Raw genomic sequence first — 15,833 nt, forward strand, 5'->3', positions numbered from 1 at the left:
TCACCAACTGAATGTCACCCTTGCCTTTTCTATTTCTGTTCTTAGTTGCTTTGGATAGAAAGCGTCTTTTATTTCTATTCAGGTACTGCAGGAGGTGCAACAATCTTTTGTTACCCATTTCAAATGACATCTGCAAATGACTTCTGCCTCTATAGTGTCAGAGAGGGTGGGAGTCTCCATCCCTGTCTATTTAAAAGGGTATAATCCAGCCCAACTGTGTGGTAGACCCTTCTCCCGCACTACGAAGGTCTTTTCTTGATGTCTGTTTCCTTTATCTTATTACCTTGTCTATGCTTTGGGAGAGACCCTTGCCTAGAGACTTTGCTACTTAACAATTTGAAACACAAGTATCTGCATAAGAGAAAGTCATCCTCCTTCCATCTAGAAGTGACTATCTTCCCCTTAACCTCTGTTTGTCTCTCTGAGTCCTTTTAATGCTGCTTTTCTTGAAAGGAAAATACAAAGGCAAGTATAGAATGAAGAGGTCAATAAGAAAGTTTGTTCCATCTTTAATGTGCTAGTTTCTAGTTAAGTTAAATACTGAGGAAGAAATCAATGTCTTCTCAACTTTCAACATCCAGAAGCCCAGTGTGGTCCTGTCACTTGCTGCTCCCTATCTTAACTGTGTAGTCCTAATATAGTGAGCCACACACAAAAAAAATAATAGTGGTAAATTGGTATCACCCAGCCATCCTCTTGGCTTGACTTAATAAAAAGCAAAAATTCCAATCCTTTGATTGATTTCAGTAAGACTAAGCCTTCATCCAGAATAAATGAATGAAGTTCCAAGATTCTCAGTTCAATGAGGATAAAATTCCATGAGTTTTCACATAATAAGAAATACGAGCACACAACTACTGAATATTCAGGAAACAAATAATGAGCCTGAAAACAAAAGAACATTTCATACAAAGATTTTGAAAAACACAATGGAAATGTGACCTCTTAACAATTAAAATTACATTTTGGTCTTGTGTTTTTTCTAAACTTTGCATCAAGATATGAAAGACTGAACTTATTAAATGCATAAAGTATTTGAACCCATGCAGATTTCAGGCTCTTAAGCTGATCAAAGAATTAAATGTTCTTTATTTTGAACATTCTTTAAATCACTTATTTGTTCCTTGCCTTCTTTAATTTGTTTGCTTGTTTGTCTGTTTGAATCAACAAGTCTATCCTTGTTCCATTGCTGCTGTTACCTGGAACTAAAACGATAGAGACTCATTAGACAGATTAGTGTCTGAAAGTGAGCAACACTTATAGATAGCAATTCTTGTTTTCCTTTTCCAAATATTCTCTTGAGTGAAGAAAAGCCAAGGGGCTAGTTGCTAGAAGAGAATTAAGCCATCTCAAACAAACAAACAATAGGCTTAATCCTTTTTCACTCTGGTGTTTATAAAGGAGCAGATTACCCATCCTTGGAATAGATGTTCTGCTACTTTGCATTCTGATTATAGTAGCTGATGGCAACAATGCAAGCATGGTCCCAAAGTTTAATAATAATGTGTATTTTTATTCTCTCAGAAACAAAGTGATAAATGCTCACAATATTCAATACTTTAATCTCTGCTTAGGTGGCATATTTTAGACCCAGCAGAAAAAATATATATAATCGGAGTCTATATGCAGGCAGATTTTATTACATGAACATTTTATTACATGATGTAAGAAACGATACTACAGGAGTTGGCATAAAGTCAAAACTCATTGTACAAGATCAGATTTAAATATAGTATCATGTTTTAATCTATTTTTGCCTTTGTCAATTTGACAGTCATCTTTTGTCTTGTAATTAAATATCAGTTTGGACCCTCAGGCCTCTGAGACAAATTGGTTGTATTCTTATATGTTAAACACTGACTTAATTCGGTTCAATCTTTTAATTCTTCTTCCTTTAATTACTTAGTAGCTCAAACTAATAACTGGTTTTGTTTCTTTAAACTTATCATGTACTCTTGCCAAAGCAAATTGCTATATCTGATTTCATGTGAACGGCAAGTTGCTTAGCAACTTAAATCTGCCTTATATTTCATCTTTTTGCATGCTCTTTAATCTCTAAATTTTTATGAGGGTGTAATTTTAGTCATAAATCTATATTTATTCAGATTATTTTTTTTATTCACACAGGGAGCAGTTTGTTCTCCATTGAGCTCGTCAATGTGTGTTTGTGTGGGGCGGGGGGCGAGGAAGAGAGAGAGACAGAAAGAGAGAATGAGAGTAAGAGACAAAAGTGGGAGTCAGAAGAGGAAAGAGAAGAGAAGAGAAGAATGCATTTATAATATCCTACTCTTGTATCTTTTAGGCTCTTAAATTCTCAGTCCTTTTCCACCATTTGTACGTGCTTCACATGTCCTGTTTTGTGTTCCAGGTATCAAGGCTCTTGTTTCTCATGTTAAGGAGTGGAGATTTAGTCATCTATAGTAGTTCCTGCACTATTTTATGCATAACTGACATTCAGGCTCAGAAGACTTTTAAAACAGATCCGATTCAGAGCCTTAGGTGGCTTTATCCCCAGAGAGAAATTATCCCTTTGGGAGGTTTGTCATCTTTGGCAGGAAGAAAATGGTGTTACTATTTCGTACTTTCATTGTGTCGTGGCAGACAGGCAGTGACTTTTCAGCCAGGTCCACAGGCTAATTGTAGAAATGATGGGAAATGTCAGAATTTCAAGAAAAAAAAATGTCTTAAAGTAAGTGACAGTTGTCACTTTGCTTATTTTCTGCTATTTGCTGTAATAGGTACCAAACTATAAAGGAACACTTGAAGGAGAATAAAGATTTGTTTCACACATGCATAATACTGAAAGGAAATGAGCTTTAAATATTGGTGTATGTTCCTTCAGAATCTAATTACCCTAAATTACCCTATCAGTCACTTTTCTTCATCAAGGGCCAAAAATAATTTCTCCAGCAACTCTCCATTCTTCCATACCCACTCTCATAAATGCATACTCAGAGGTGTGTTGCTAACAAATCAGGAAAACAAATGGCGACAGGGAGAGTGAGTGCCCATTAATTTTGTGCTTTCTTTTTGAGATCAACTGCTTCAACCTGCTATTATTTGCCTAAGACATGAAAGCAATCTTCAAGCTTGAAACTGTGAATTGTTGCTTTCAATTTTTTTTTAATTTTTTTTTTTTTTTTACTTATTTTGTTATATTTTAGATTGGGACTCCAATTTAAATAAGGTAGTGACAATGCTTGCTTAATAAACACTAAATTGATTTCAGATTTTGTTTATGAACATTGAGTTGTCTTCGACAGTTTAATATTTTTTCCACTCTGTTTTTTTTCCATTCCCTTTTAGAAGTTCTGCAATAGGGGGGGCTTGGATGGCTCAGTCGGTTAAATGGGGACCTGGGATCGAGCTCCTCTTCAGGCTCTATACTCAACGGGAATTCTGCTTGTCCTTCTCCCTCTGCCCTTCCCCCCGCTCATGTGCTTTTTCTCTCTCAAATAAATAAATTATATGAACAGAAAAAAAAGAAGTTCTGAAAAATATGACTCAACCTGTTTTGATCACACTTCATTTCTGCTGCATCTCTATCATTTGTATAATTTCAAAGGGCTAGTTAGTTTCTTTTTTATTATTTTAAAATAAATGGCATATGAAAGTGTCTCTTTCTGTGTTCACTGCAGCAGAATGGTATTGTCTAGTCCAAATGACACCTCACTTGATAGCTCCGTAGGAACGGTAGCAGTTCCAATTCTCTTCTAAACTGTTCTAGTGATTTGAGTAAGTAATTTAAAGGGACATATGTGTCCACAGATGCTTGTAAAACATGGCTGTCAACATCAGGCACCATGTAGCTTCCTTAAAACCTCCATCACCATCTTCTTTTCCTGGTGGTTTACACTTATTCTTATGAGGATGCCCAAATCCAGTTGAAGAAATCATACCTCTGCTGTTCTTGGAGATGTAAAACTTAATCGATACAATGGAGCTCTATGTGCATGCTCCCAAATTTCTGATTCTTTGAACACCAGAAGAGACTCCTGGTTCTAGTCATAAACAGGAAGATTAATTTCTTCCCCACTTTAAGAATACGATGTCCCTTGACCTGTAAATCTCTTTGTGCTTGAGACTTACAAAATGAAAGAACACATAGTAGTTCATCAGTGTTTCCCTCAAAATCCCTGTGACATGAATAAGACATATAACATTCCATCCATTAATTGGCCATACTTTAGCTTCTTGAGCAACAAAACTTCTCCCCTTTCACCTAATACTACAAAGGTTCCTGTGCCTCTGATTTAAGATAAATAGATCTGGGGTCTTGAGTGTTCAATAGGGGTGAGGGAAAGGATGTTTCCTATTAGTAGCACCAGCCAAAATCATGATAAATACAGGAGTAAATCTATTCAGTGGTAAATGGAATTAATCTCCAAAAAGTTTGGGAATATGAGATTAAAAATGTAATTTTCAGAGCAGTTTGGTCTTTCTGCTTGGTGATGATCTGTTATAGCACTGATTGATAAAACTTGCATCTGGCAAAGGATTTCAGGTCATTTGGAAGGGTCTGTCCGTTCTCCATTATAGAGGGATACGTTCCAGAAGAAATTAGCTGGGGTTGGTATAGCAACTTTCTAAAATTGCTTCCTCTCAGCAATGAGGATATTCTTTGATGTAGGTTATATTTCTCTCTTACACTTTCTGCCAAGTCTTTTCTGGGCTAAGATATTATATACTGTTTTTACCTTTTAGGAAAGACTTACCAATCAGATGGGGATAGTTCCAGGGAAGTCAGTTGCCAAGAAAAATCAGTGAAATTCTTGGGTGGATCTTTGGCATCTAAGCTAAGAATATCCCGTTTAAAACACACACACACACACACACACACACACACACACACACACTTTCAGTGATTTTTTTTTTTTGAAAGAATCTCAACTGAGAGCCAGCTTATGAATGGATATGGATTAGAAAAAATAATCCCTTAAACTGATGTTTCCAACACTCTTCAAAAGTGGACCCATACAAAGAATGTCCTTTGGTTCATTACAGCTTTCACTGCCTACAGTGCCTGGCACTCTCTGAAATGTCACCATGACTCTACATGACCTGGTACGCAGGGGATATTCTTTCAAAAAGCTACCCCATCTTTGACTGTTAGGCTGGATTTTTTACAGTTGTTTCCCAGCAGCCCATTGCTTTATCACATCCTTTGATGTTGCTGTTCAGTGTATCTTTCAAATATTTATTCGGATACCTAGCTTCAATTACCCTACTTTAACTCACAGGATAATGGGGGAAATCCTGAACCTGGATATGCTATTAATATGACACAAGAACTATTTAAGCTGGCATTTGCTCTAGGAACCCGTGATAGAAAACCTGATCTGGCAATTTCACGCTATATATTAGTAAAATAAAATACAAGTTTAAAAGTAAAAAATAGAATGTTCTATTCATATAACCTTTCAGATGATGTCCAGTTTTGGTCTAGGTTGTTAACATATTACCCTTTTTGTTTTCAGGTTTCTTTCTTCTTTCTTTCTTTCTTTCTTTTTTTTTTAAGGACTTATTTATTTATTTTAGAGATAGAGAGCAAGAGGGAGAGGCAAGGGAGAGGGAGAGAGAGAATCCCAAGCAGATTCTCCACTGAATGGGGAACCTGACATAGGGCTCCATCCCACAACCCTAAGATCCTATGACACCAAGATCATGACCTAAGCTGAAATCAAGTCCTACACTTAACTGACTGAGCCACACAGGCGCCCCTTCTTTTCAGGTTTCTTGACACAGCTATGTTGTTTTCTGCAGTGTGAGCTGTGTAAAAGACCATCTGTTCTATGTGGGGAAAAACATTAAAAATTTTATTTCTATTTTTATCCCATCTTATTTGATAATTGATTTTATATGTATTGTATAGTATTTCTAATGAATGTGTAGGGTAGTATAAGTGCATGTTTTATAAATAAAAGTATGAACATGTGGGACATGTGTGCAGACTTTTATTTATTTTATTTATTTGTTATGAATGTGCAATTAAATAAGATAGGAAATAAAACTGATGACATCTTTCAAAACTGTTTTACTAAGAGGATTTATTAGTAAATGCTCAGCACTCCTCTGATATAAGAAGGTAAATGGTATCAGTTTCACGGACCATGATGTGAATATTTTCTCTTAAAAAGGTATGTATTAGGAAAAATTTTCATATAATTTAACTAGAAAACATTCCATAATCTCTTGTGTATTTTTAGTATTGGACTATTTAACAACATCCTTAAGTAACCATCTTAGAAACATTGATAGTATCCTTTCCAGTTGAAAGAGTGTCTCAAAAAATTGAGAATTGAGAAGATAGAAGCAGCCAGGGCTGGTGGTTATTCTAATTAAAACCGTATTATCTAAGTTGATTATAAGTAGGTACTTGATGCATTGGGAAACTAGCAAACAATGTGTACAAATCCCATTCCTGAGAGGTCTAATTATTTTTAAGGAAGTTTAATATTTCTGACTACACTGTCAGTCATAAGTCATACTCATTCAATTGGCCTCTGGTGGTGATTTGTTTAAAATAGCCAAAGGACCTTTTCATGTTGCATTATTCTAAAATATATACAAAGATTCAGTGAACCAAAACTTTACTTCTCCTTCACTTGCCATACTCCCAAATCCATTATGAATTTCTTTCATTTTTTTCAAGAGATAAATCCATTAATTCATTGCAACCCTAGGCATGAAATTAAACTACCATTTCCACAACCAACAGCAAAAACCCATGGGGTCAATTATAGTTATTGGTCTGTTTTGTTGCTTGTGTCTTCTAAAATGTAAAGTACAGTATATCAGTTGCCAATATTCAGTTATAATTAAATTTTTCAGCATGTAAGCATCTACTAATTAGCAGAAAAATGCAAATTTGCTTTATCTCTAAAAGTAAATCAAATCAAAGGATGAATTTACAGAGAACTATAATTTTAGAATAACATCTTAAAATTATCTTGTTTTGTGACTATAAAAATGGCTAAATATAACTTAGAAAAATTATGTAATTTATATAAAACATTTTTTGCAATTACATCCTGGCTACAGTAATTTTCACAGACAGACTAATATAAAATATTTTTTAATAAATTACGTAACATAGAGTTAAACAGTGAAAATACAGCTATTAAAGTACTATTAATTACATATAAAAGCTATTGTTACATTAGCTCAACTCATGGTTAGGATGTATATTATATTCTCTTTAAATGATCAGCACATCATGAATCTAGGTGAAATTTTTTCCAGAACCGCAAAAATATCTCAACAATTATCCACAATAGTGAACAATTGCTTAGCATATTTCTTTAAAAATAAGAGGAAATGAGGGCTTCTGCTGGTTATTTTTATAACATAGTCAATTAAATAAGTATATTTAATAAGCTACATGATAAGTGACATCAAAAAAGATTTAACAATATTTTCCATAGGTTTACTTTCTCTTTTTATATCATATTCCTTCATGCAGTAAATCTTATCCAATATTCAGTCACCATGTACCTTGGCTCCATCCCTTTTTCATTATTTCCGTGAGCAGAGACACTATATTTGCAGTGATTGTAGAACAATAATGTCCTTGTTGGCTACTCTTTCACCACGCTATTGTCCTTCATGGCCTACCAATTTTCATACACAAAGCATACACACACACACACACACACATACACACACACATGCACGCGTGTGCGCACACACACACACACATCCAAATTATTATTCTGATGAGAAGATAATCAGTTTTTACTCTTATTTTATAAACTATTACAATGGGTCCCCTATTTCTTAAAATGAAAGTTGTGATTTAAATCCTAATAGTGAATTCTAGAATTCTTGTCACAGATTATTAAACTCCTCTAACAATGGAAATTATAATAAGGGGATCCCCAAGGCTATTTCAATTTACTGATAATGATAACAATAAGGGGGAATTCTCATAGACATCTATATATTGCTCTTTTAAAAAAATCTAAGCAAAGTTAAGGAGCAAGAGGTTGTAAGCAGGGTACTGTACTAAGGAAAGAAAACTATGAAAGTGAGTAAAATCTGTTGATAGTGACATACATACTATAATGTATAAACAATGCTAATGTTTTTACATAAATTATTTAATCTTTACAAGTGCTTTCAAAGTTAATGTTTATTTTTATATACAAGAAAACTGAGGCAAAGTTGCTAAAGATTGTAAAATGCTTTATCCAATGGTTTAATTCAGCTCCTATACCCAATTCTTATAAGCCAAGTTACATATTGTCACTCATAACTCAGCCATGACCAACTTTGAGTTATCAAGAAGACCATGACATTAAAATTGAATTTTGTCTAAAGTGATAATTTACAATCTAATACCCATGTTTTAACTCATGTATATCTACTATGTACTTATGGGACACATAAAATATGCTAAGCATTGTGTTATGTACTTTCAGGAAAGATAAAAATCCAAAAACATTTTTTAAGAAACTCTCAGTTCATTGGAGGACTAGTTCAGATTTAGTGTTGTGATAACAGGGTGCACATTTATTGATTTATAAATGAAGAAATATGTCATATTATATGTAACAGGAGAGGGATTTGATTTGGTTTATATATTACAAGTTGGTGGAAAACATGGCTAGAAGAAAATATTCAGGTAGATAAAATTATGCTCAGATTCAAGAGATCATATACAGTGCTTACTAAAAAACTGTGCTTGTATATAGTAGGGAACTTATATTGAGACAAAATTGGGCAAGGGCAAAATTTCCCAGAGCTTGTGTTCCATGGTGAGAAATTTGGACTATGCAGGGGTAAAGTGATTATAAGAACAACTGAGAACTACTATCCAGAAAGCAGAAGTAAAATGTTATAGCAGGAACCAAACTTGAGAAAAGAAAGTCATTTTGATAGTTGCAATAATCAAGATAAGTTACCCTTAAGATTTGAATTGGGACAATTCTAATAAGAATAAAGAAGCAGAGCTCAAAAGTTCTCAAGATGAAGTTAGGAGGTATAATTGAGAGGACCTGGTGACCAATTACTTGCAGGGTGAGGAAGAGGCAGTTGATGGAGCTCCCAAGATTCCAGATAACGTAAAAGAGAGTACCCATTTTTGGGTAGCTGAGTTTGAGATTCTGTGAAACATAAAAAGAGATGATTAGTAGCCAGCCTATATATGGTCCAAAATGGGGTCAAATTAGAAAGAGAAAATTCAGAATTCACAATGATAGCTAAGTTCTGGGCATGGGAAAAGCCAGCAGGGAGGAGTTTTCTAAGGGAAACCCAAAAGGAAAAGATGACAAGAATTGAATATATGGAAATACAACATTTAAAAGTGATTATCATTAGGAAAAAATAGGTAGTGGGAAGGAAACTACATGGTCTTAACAAGAATGGAGTAAGTAATGAGGAAAATTACAGAGAGAAGAAAGTGGCTAATTGTGTCAAGTAATACAGTGCTTCATTATGATGAGGATAATAGATAAGGGAGTGGTTCATTGAGTTTGACAATTTGATCTTTGGAGACCTTAGTGGGAATAGTTTCAGGGAAGTAGTAAGAATGGAAGTCATCTTCTCTGGGTCTCATGAATTGAAAGAGAAGTGGTAAAGCAAGGAGTCTAATACTTTTTTAAGAACTTGAATGTCAGAAGTGATAAAGATAATTTAACTTATATCGGTTTCATGTTTAATGTTTTCTTTCATTTAACATCTGTTTCCTTGTGATATGAATGCATTATTAGCATTTTGCACAGAATCTATATTTAGATTGGAGAAACTGTTTTAAATATTAACACCAAGATGATGGGGTTGTTACTGAAAACGAATAATAAGGTGAACATTAGGTAGATAATTAAATTCTTATCCAACTTTTTCAGTTAACATAATTTTCAGTGATTTAATGTTAGCTTTTTTCTATTATATTTTTGCATTTTAAAAATTCAATTTAGACAGCATGTTTCTATAATATAGTTTTGCTTAGCTACTTTACCATCTTAAACTAGAGTTATATCTTATATTTAAAAAATGTTTTCTTTGGTGAGAAGTTTCTAATGTGTGTAATAATATTAAGATATTATAAGCTACATATAATATCAACATTATAAGTTCTCTTCAATAGCAAAAAGTTGGAGATCACATGCTATCATAATCAGAAGTTTCAGGATTTGAATCCTGGTTATTCCAAGAATTAGCACCTAGTGTTTATCAGGTTACGTAGTCTCAGTTTCCTTGTATGAAAATAGGGAATTAATTTCAAACCTTTTGTAAAGATTAAACAAAATAATTTATGGAAAGGTTTGCATAGTTTCCAGAATAAATGTTTAATAAATTGTTTTTATTTCCTTTTTAAATTTTCAGTCCCAGCCAGGTACCTGAATTCTAAACAAATACCTCTTATGATTTTTTTCCCAAGAACCTTTTCTTTTAAAAGAATAGGTTACAGATAAATGGTACATAAAAAGTTAGGGAAAGTGTATAGGGAAAGTGTTTTTTTAGAATTTCCAATGTTTGACAAAATATACACTTTGTAGTAAGATAAATGTCTATTCAAATGACTTCCCTAAAATATTTTTGTACAATTAAATACTTTATAAATAAAACCCTTGAATAATTTTAAAACACCAACACCTTTCTCACATGAGAAAAAAAACATAGAAAGTATTACATATTTTTAAGTTTTTATATGTACTGGTTAATACTAGAGGTAGCTGGGCTACCTATGAGTATTTGTGAAAAAATTTTATAGGTCTTTGTGCCAAATATTATTACAGAAATAAAAATGAAAAGCATTTTTAAATTTAAATTTTACATAAAGATATGTAAATTGAATTTATTTAAATTCTAGACAAAATGTGTGTTTTCAGATTCCAAGTTTCTAATCCAATAAAAATGAAGTGTCAAATATTCAAAACACTGATGAATCCCTGATTTCTGAAATTTGAATGCAATGTTAGGTTGTAACTCTGCAATTTTCTGGTCTACCACAAAAACAACAGCAAATGGATAAAGATTTGTAGGAAGACAAAGATTGGGGACCATCACATTTCATAGGAATCCTCAGCTGACCTCTCCTTCTCCCTACTAGTCACACACTGGGTTGGCCTTCCTCATTCTTGACCGGTAAAAGAGCAATACATTGTTCAGTCACTCTACCAGTCCTGTTGAAAATCGGTGAACTCTATAGAGGGCACCTGAGGCAGATGTTGAGGAAATAAGAGTGTCTCCCAGGTCACTCAGTATGAAGTGGACAGCTATTGATTACTGGACATTGCTTATCATGCTCACTGACAGGAACCCACTGGGCTCTGGTAACTCTCCTGGGAGGGAACCCAGGTGCTGCTCAAGCCTGAATGTTGAAATAAGAGGCCCAAATTGCCTTTGCACCAATGAGTCAAGGAATCAGTATCTTCAAGTCTACCTTCATCCCACATGCAAAACACTAGTTGGGCAAGAACGACCTAGAGTAAATAAGAAATACAATTAAATTTACCAAGATAAATACAACTCTGGAAAGTGACCAAAATTTCAAAACTTGGCATGGATTCAAATGGAATACAATTTGAGGATTTCCCCCATGACTTGTATGATAATAAGTCAGCAGTCATTTACAAAGAGCTCTACAGTTTTCTAAGCATATTTTCTCTCATTAGATACCGAAACTAAAACCAAAAGCCCATCTAGTAGGAAAGGAGATATTATCAATATTTTAAAACTGGGGAAATGGGGAAGTGAGAGATCTAGAATTTAAATGACTCGCCCAAACATTAAAAAGGTCTCTAAGTAGCAGACACCTCGCTAGAATCCAGTTAATCTCAGTTATTCAAGCTAATATGGGAAGTTCTGCCATGAACTATATCTGCATATAATTTTATATTCTTGAAATTTAGAAATGATGTATTCAAATTATGGAAACTATGTTAAATTGTCATTTCTCACTCTTCCCTCAATTCCTTTAAAAATTATGGCTGTGATACATAATTGCTGTCTAAAAAGAAAGACGTGAAGCTGTGGATTCCTCAAGTTACATATTCTAGGCACACATGACCAAAGGGGCAGGTATAAGCCCCTTTTTCATGTCAGTTTAGACTTGGCATGAGGGAGTACACAAGGACTGTCAGAATTCACTCAACTGCTGCTGAGAAGCCTGCCAGCCTGCTTCATGCTATTCTTAAAGGAAAGAGCAAAAAAAGCTTCAGGCCTTTCCAAAGCTTATGTGGAGACTAGCCAGACTTCTGGGATTCAGAATGGCTTGATGACTTTCTCATCTGTCACTTGAGCTGCCCTGACATTCAGAAACTTTGTATAAGTCCTCTTAGGTGTAAAGTTAAGGTCATTATGTGATTTAAATATAGTTTGAAAAAATTAAGTCCTGCTTTATATTACCATCCCCAAAAGAACTGATCATGGCTGAGGGTATTATGAAGGTGTTCAGCTATACCTATTAGAGCAGATAGCTTCAATGTCTAAATGGAGAATACTTCTTTATATTCTCCTCTGCATAAATAACTTGCAATTATATTAAATATGGAAATATTCAGATGTATGCATATGGACACTTTAGCTGGAGTAGAGAATTGTTGATTTAAGCTATTACTAGAGATATTTCCGAAATCTCATTTTATCAAGGTCAAAACTATTCCCATAATATAGCTAACTGAGATGATATCCAAGATCCCATGTTTTGGGCATCTGGGTCGCTAATGGTTTCACAGCATCTTAGGAAGACTACAGTTGGAAGAAATGGTGATATCACCATATATATATATATTTTTTAATTGCCAATATGCATCTAAAATACCCAGGGATAGAACCCAGCCTCCTCTGAAAACAAAGTGGGTGGACTTGTCCTCCACATCTCCATATATAACATCTATCTCTCCTTGAGGTAAACTTCAATGATTTGTTCGATTCGTTTCTCTTCCACAGTGTCCTAACATTTGCTTTGACTGATCTCATTGTTTAAAAAAAAATAATAATGATGAAAACAGATAGTTGGATCTGAGAAGTAAAACCTATAAATTATTTCTGTAGGATAGCTAGAATACAAACTCTCCTTTGAGATACTAAAGAGGAAGGGAGTTTTTCTTCCAGTTACACCATTTGCTTTCATGGGATCTAAAACTGCCTAGAATGGGTAATGATGAGGTTAAATATACCACTAAAGCTAAGGTCATACATGAATTGAGGAAAATCTCTGACAACATGGATGAGTCTGTAGAAAGTATCCGATTCTTCTCTATCCAATAACTGTTGACTTAAATACAACATTGACTTAAATTGTTATCCTACCCCGCAGGACCCACAACAACCAAGGGTTTTGTACAGGAGCTTCATAAATATTTGCATGAAAAAAGTTACTTGAATTCCTAATTTATGTAACTTGTAATTTTAAAACCATTCTACTTTTAAAATATGTACTTCAATTAGTTTAGATTTGCAAAATGTTTATGTTAAGTATATACAGCAATGTCTTTTATATTACAAAAACCATATAATTACATTTTTCAGACATGAAAAATGAATTAGTGCAGCATTATAAGTGATGACAAATTTTCTTGTTTGTTCTAATTTCAATGAATAGCTACAGTAAACTTACTTGGCACAACTCAGAATAGCTCATTTGGCTCTGGCAAAAAATTCAGTTAATGTGAAGGGGCCAGTACTGTATTAAGGAAATGAAATCATGTTTTTAAGATCCTGGTAGGCAAATACTGGTATCAAGGATTTCCCAGGAAATTACCAAATATGGTTCAAAATTATTAGTGACAGGAATGACAGGAAATGTATTTGCCACACTAGGAAAAAAAAAATAAATTTATATAATGAAGGTTAAGCTTTTTAGAGTTTAACCAAAAGTATGGAGTTATTAGTAGCTCAAAAGTAGTTAACTACATCACCAGGCTGTCAAAAACATTAATGGAAAATTGGGGTGAATATACATATCATATTCTGTCACTAAAAGGTGATAATGCTCTCTGGCCCATCCCTCCAGTCCAGCGACTGTATTAAAAACATTACAGTGACAAACTGAATTGTTTGTACAGGAAAAATTTCTAAGAAATCAAAGGAAAAAATAAACTGGCAAATTAATCATAAGAAATTGAAATTAATTTAGGAGAAAGCAAAATTTGTGATGTCCAACCTCATGATGTCCAACCTCATTATTTATAAACATTAGAGGACTCTAATGTGAAAATTTATACTTTTCATTCCAGAGTATGATTGTTAGGCAAATGAGGCAAAGCACTGTTGTATAAAGGATAATATTCTAGAAATTTAATTTGTTATTTCAGTGAAAAGGTCATTTTAGCCAGACCAAATTCCTAATCTGTGGAGGGGATGAAGTAGAATTTGTGATCAGATAATAATTTGTGGAAGAAATGATTCAGATATTGGTTTAAACTAGATGAACTTAAATGTCCCTTCTTACACTGAAGTTCTCTGACTATGTAAAACTTTTTATAAATATGTCTCTACCATCTGGAATGGCTGCCACCCTCATGTTTAATTGGGACAGCCAATCAAATTCTGAGGTCTCTTTTCAGATGGAAATGTTTTTAGTTAATTGAATTTCTTATTTTAACAGAACAGATTCTTGTAGTCCTCATGATTGCAATGAACCTTCTGTGATATTTCGTCTGTTAAAAGAGCTAAGTAATTTCAAAATGCTTATCTAATTGTTACACTAACCATCTACCATAAGATATAGTTAAACTTGTTGTCCTGGGTATTTATGTAGAGTCTCTTAGGTATAAAGCAAATATAAATAAAATTCCTTGAATTAAAAAGAGCATTATAAGGATGGACAGAGGAAAAAAGGAAAAGAAGGTAAAGAAAAGGAAGGAAGGAAGGAAGGAAGGAAAGAAAGAAAGAAAGAAAGAGAGAATGGAAGAAAGCTGCTCTAATTGGCAAATCAGGAAAAGCTTCATCGAGGATAATGGGAGAAATTATGTTAAAGTAGGTGTGAGAAATGAGGTTATCTGTATCTTCAGGAACAGAGAAAACTTTATACTAGTATAGAAACAGCTAAAGGAAATAGAAAGGAGGAAGAACATAAGGCATATAGTAAGTTGTGACTTCAGTAAGCTGAGAACTCTGGAGATCTGATTGAGGATCTCAGAAACAGCTTTGTTAATAAGACTTAAACATTTTGTACATAACTCCGCAGGCAACAAGGAACGATTAAGGGCTTTGAGTAGGTGAAGCGGAGGATTACGCATTACAAAGGTTAATTTTATGAATCATGTGGCATGAATTAAAAGGGAGGAAAGCCTGACTTCAGAACCAGCTTTGAGGTTATTAAAATTGTCCATGAATTTTGAAAAACTGGTGCTGGTTGGAGAAGAGAAATGTGTTCTTTGTCCCTAAGCCATGTTTGAAAATCCTTGAATGATTTTGGTTAGAAAAGATCCACCCAGAAGAGCCATTATAACCATTTGGCCACCAAATGTAGAGATACAGACTTTATCTAGGAAAGATGTGATGATAAATGACACTCGCTTGGAAATGCTACTTAAAAAGATAAAACAATTGCTTTTCTTTGTGACGCTTAATGTACTTGAGTAAATAGTTCCACATCTGTATGGATCTTGGGAAAGAAATATTTATTAAATATTTGAGAGACGTCATTGGTGTGAAAAATGATCGTGACTACCACAGCAAGTAGTATGTAGAGACCCCATAAACGGAAGGCTTAATATACTTAATATCAAGTGCTGAAAGGGCTTTCATTTTGTCCCTAATGCACTGAAAGTGTTTTAAACTACAGCATTTGATGGGTCCTGTCACTGTACTTCTGCCATGACCCCATAGGACCATCACTCTATTCATTTCTTTCAGTGCATTCTTACTTGTAATAATGAACT

General features: G+C 34.0%; 1 protein-coding gene across 4 annotated transcripts in view; it reads left to right on the forward strand.

Annotated features, from left to right (window-relative positions):
* Positions 1-15,833, forward strand: part of CADM2 (cell adhesion molecule 2) — a 1,080,612-nt gene that overhangs the window by 75,251 nt on the left and 989,528 nt on the right. The gene's annotated exons all lie outside the window — the stretch shown is intronic.

This window comes from Mustela nivalis, assembly GCF_964662115.1.
Source record: "Mustela nivalis genome assembly, chromosome: 1".
Lineage (NCBI taxonomy): Eukaryota > Metazoa > Chordata > Mammalia > Carnivora > Mustelidae > Mustela > Mustela nivalis.